Raw genomic sequence first — 4,098 nt, forward strand, 5'->3', positions numbered from 1 at the left:
ACGTGGGCCTCTCACTGTTGTGGCCTCTCCCGTTGCGGAGCACAGGCTCCGGATGCGCAGGCTCAGCGGCCATGGCTCACGGGCCCAGCCGCTCCGCCGCATGTGGGGTCTTCCCGGACCGGGGCACGAACCCGTGTCCCCTGCACCGGCAGGCGGACTCCCAACCACTGCGCCACCAGGGAAGCCCCCACAATTTACAGTTTTCTTATGTGCAGAATGGACTCACCACCACTCCCAAGATCCCCTAGAGTCTTATTTTACTATGGCATCAGCTCAAAGTCCAGGATCTCCTCATTTAACTTACATTCAGATACAGATTATATAGTTTCCTGGGTACAGGCATATCTCATCTTATTGCATTTTGCTTTACTGAGCTTCACAGATATTGCATTTTTTACCAATTGAAGGTTTGTGTCAACCCAGAATCAAGCAAGTCTATTGGTGTCATTTTTCTAGCAGCATTTGCTCACTTCATGTCTCTGTGTCACATTTTGGTAATTCTTGCAATATTTCAAACTTTTTCATTATTATTATATTTGTTAAGGTGATGTACAATCAGTGACTTTTGATGTTACAATTGTTATTGTTTTGGCATTTTTTAGCAATAAAGTATTTTTAATTAAGGTATGTACATTGTTTTTTTTTTTAGACATAATGCTATTGCTTAAACATAACTTTTAAAGATAAATTTTATATCCACTAGGAAACCAGAAAATACATGTGACCTGCTTTATTGCACTATTTGCTTAGCTGTGGCCGTCTGTCACTGAACCTGCAGTATCTCTGAGTTGTGCCTACAAAGGTCTTCAAGTATGGTTCCCCTCAGTCTGGAGACCTGTGAACTAGAGACAAGTTATCTCCCCCTCCCCCCAACACAGCACAAACCCTACCTGTAGTGGTGATACAGGAATAGGAAAATCAAAATAAATATTCTCACGAGAAACAACCGGATGGGCGTGAATGAACTAGTCAGGAGGCACAGTGCAGTCCCTAGACCAAAGCGGTTCTGAAACTGTGGCAGGCACATGTCACTAGTTCCTTGTCTGGGGCCAGCCTTCTCTGTGGGAGTGGTTCTCCATGACTTTTGTTTCTAGCCTCTGGACTCTCTGCTCTTCATTGTGAGCCAAACTTCCATGACTTTTGTTTCCAGCCTCTGGACTCTCTGCTCTTCATTGTGAGCCAAACTTCCTTTTCTATAAGAAATGATCCGTGTTTAATGGCTGAGTAGCTTTCTCAAAATGTATCCTGCCTGAATCGGCTGGGGACTCTTAAGGCCCTTTTCACCTTGAACTACTCCTGTCCTTTCAATCCAAGCAGATGGTGCTTCTAAAAATGCGTCTTAAAAACTTAACATGCTCCCCACTACTCTAATTAGGGTTCACTCCTTTATACAAAAGCCACAACTAAAGCTCGTTGGGAAGCACCTACTTCTCTACCTTGGCCTGAGAGTCAGGTCACTGTGGGAAAATGTCCTTGAGATTCTTAGAAGCTCCTGTCCACCTCACTGGGTCTGCAAGGCACACCCTCAAGTCTTTCTGACGACTCAGCGATGGGGATTACAGCTGCACCCTTAACTATGTTTTAACCTTGACACCAGTGTTACTATTAATGTCCTCAATTTGGTCTTTACCCAGAGGCCCTTTCTTATCTTGAGAAAACTTAATTCCCCGGGGAACTGTCCCCAAACTTAAGAGCACCCCTTTTTAGTTCAATTCTCTCTATCCTTTACTTTTAGCATATGTAGCTGAAAGAAACAGGAGGGACTTTGAACATTCTACATGGAATCTCCTTGGCCAAATCCATTAGCTCATTTCCACCTGCCACATTTCTGGAGGCAACATTATTGCCAAACTTTCTGAGACTACATAGCAAGAGTCCTTACTTCTCCAGCTTCCAATAATCATTTCCTAACTGTCCCTCAGATTTCGCTGTGTCCTCAAGGGCCTTCCAGTATTTACTTGCTGCCTGGTCCCAAGGCCAATGCCGCAAGTTTTCGGTCTTTATTACAGCAGAAACCCAGTTCCAGCTAACTGTTGTTGTATGTATCTATTACCGTGCAACAAATCAACCTAAACTTAGAGGCTTAAGACAAAAAATTATTATCACCTCTCATAGCCCTGTGGCTTGTCAGGGCCCAGCTCTCTGGTTCTTCCTCAGGGTCACTCACATGGCTGCAGTCAGATGGCATCTGGTGGTGGAGTCATCGTGTGGACTGAACCCCTCAACTAGCTCACTTATCAATGATGCTGACTGGGAGCTGGGAGCTCAGCTAGGACTGTGACCCTGGGCACCTGCACAGAACCTCTCCACATAACCTGGGCCTCTCACAGCACGATAGCTGAGCTCTAAGAGGCGATAGCCAGGGAGCAATGCTTTCAAGACATCCACGTGGAGGCTGGGAAGCTACTTGCGATTTAGCCTCTGCGACACCAGAACATCCTTTCCACCTCATTCTATTGGTGAAGCCGTTCATCACTGCCAGCTCAGATTCAAGGGAGGAAATTAGATTCTACCTCTTGATGTGAGAAGCAGCATGCAATGTGGTACAGGAGGATTTGGTGGTGGCTGTCTCTAGACTCTCTACCGTAATTAAAACCAAGGTATTTATATAGTCTCAAAATCTCCTTCCAGTGGAGAACCTGTCAGACACTACCTTAACGAAATGATCAATGTTAATATCACTATGAAGTATTCAACATTACTCCGTGTTCCAACCCAAAAAGCATAAACTGTGTCTAATCTCGAGGTAAGGTCAAACAAACCTCAACAGAGAAAATGTACTCTTCAAAGGGTCAAATCATAAAACACAAAAACGGCTAAGGGCTTGCTTCAGATTATTGACTAAGAGGGGATGACATCTAGCAGAGCACATTCCTGGGTAGATCCTGGGCAGGGGACTTCTTTTCCTTGTTCCTTATTGCTATAAAGTAAATTATTAGGAAAATAGGCAAAATTTGAATAAGGTCTTAACTCAAGATGGATGCATTAAATCCATACTAATTTCCTTCTTTTGATGACCACAGTGAGGCTATTTAAGGTTTAGGAAATACACAGTGAAATATTTAGCAGTAAAGAGTCTTTGTGTGTACAACTTACTCTCAAATGGTTCAGAAAATAACAATACCAATAATAGAAAGATAAAGCAAATGTGGTAGAATATAAATATTCGGGGAGTTTTTCGTACTATTCTTGTAAACGTTACGTGCTTATTGCAAACAACAAAGCTATACATAAAACAAACAAACACAAGCAGATCAAACATACCAGAGAATTCAGAAATGGAACCAAAGAATGAAGACAACTGATACATAGGAAAAGATGTGATCGAACAAAATTTCCTGAAACAGCAAGCACACAGTCATGCAAAGTGCAAACCAAACAACCTTCTGAGGAAAATGTTTGCAGCACAAAAGCCAGAGAGCTCGTATTCTTAATTTACAAAAGAAATCACAACCAAGCCGCAGAAGAAGAGCAGCCCTAAAGAAAATGGAGCAAAATGCATAAGCAGGTGCTTCACAAGACAGCACACACAAGTACCCAGAATAGGTAAAGCAATGCTTTAGGATTTCTGCTTACATTCCACGAGCTGAGCACATATGACTTTCTCCATCCTTTCCCAGACCCCTACGAAAATTACAGGGGAGGATTTTTTATGACATCTGTAAAGACAAAGAGAGCATGAAATGAGACAACAAAAGACCCAAGAGGTCACAAACATTTAGAATCAAAATGCAGGCAAGAAAGTGGCAACTGAGTTAGAACAGAGATGTCTAAAAATTCAGTGCCTGTGGGAAGCAGCAGGTGGAAGTGGGGCAGCTAGGAAGAGTCAAGCCTATTTGCTTTGCTCTGGAAAGACCCAGGAGTCAAGGCGCCAGGTGCTAGTAAAAGTGCAAATGCAGGGCAGACATGAAACGCAGACCATTCTGTTTGCCAAGCGCTCCAAGCACTCCTGAAAAGTGTGAAATAAGGAGGCCAAAAGGCCTGTCCTCATGAAGCTAACCTTCTAATGCTTCTAATAGGGAGCTTATATTCTAATTTATATATATATAATTATTTATATAATTAAATTTAATTATAATAGAAAATAAATATAAAAAT

At 42.6% G+C, this 4,098-nt stretch overlaps 1 long non-coding RNA gene across 2 annotated transcripts in view; it reads right to left on the reverse strand.

Annotated features, from left to right (window-relative positions):
* Nucleotides 1-1,150: 1,150 nt before the first annotated feature.
* LOC113625931 (uncharacterized) overlaps nucleotides 1,151-4,098 on the reverse strand; it is a 141,736-nt gene continuing 138,788 nt past the window's right edge. Inside the window, exons 6-7 of one of the 2 annotated variants that reach the window (XR_003434951.1) lie at nucleotides 3,577-3,659; nucleotides 1,151-1,193 (exon numbers count right to left, since the gene is read on the reverse strand). This is a non-coding gene — a long non-coding RNA (uncharacterized LOC113625931). Of the gene's footprint in view, nucleotides 3,660-4,098 lie in introns of both variants that reach the window. The other variant, XR_003434948.1, reaches the window with a different exon arrangement.

This window comes from Aethalodelphis obliquidens, unplaced genomic scaffold (assembly GCF_003676395.1).
Source record: "Aethalodelphis obliquidens isolate GAN/ISIS:26980383/991018 unplaced genomic scaffold, ASM367639v1 scaffold17, whole genome shotgun sequence".
NCBI classification, from domain to species: domain Eukaryota; kingdom Metazoa; phylum Chordata; class Mammalia; order Artiodactyla; family Delphinidae; genus Aethalodelphis; species Aethalodelphis obliquidens.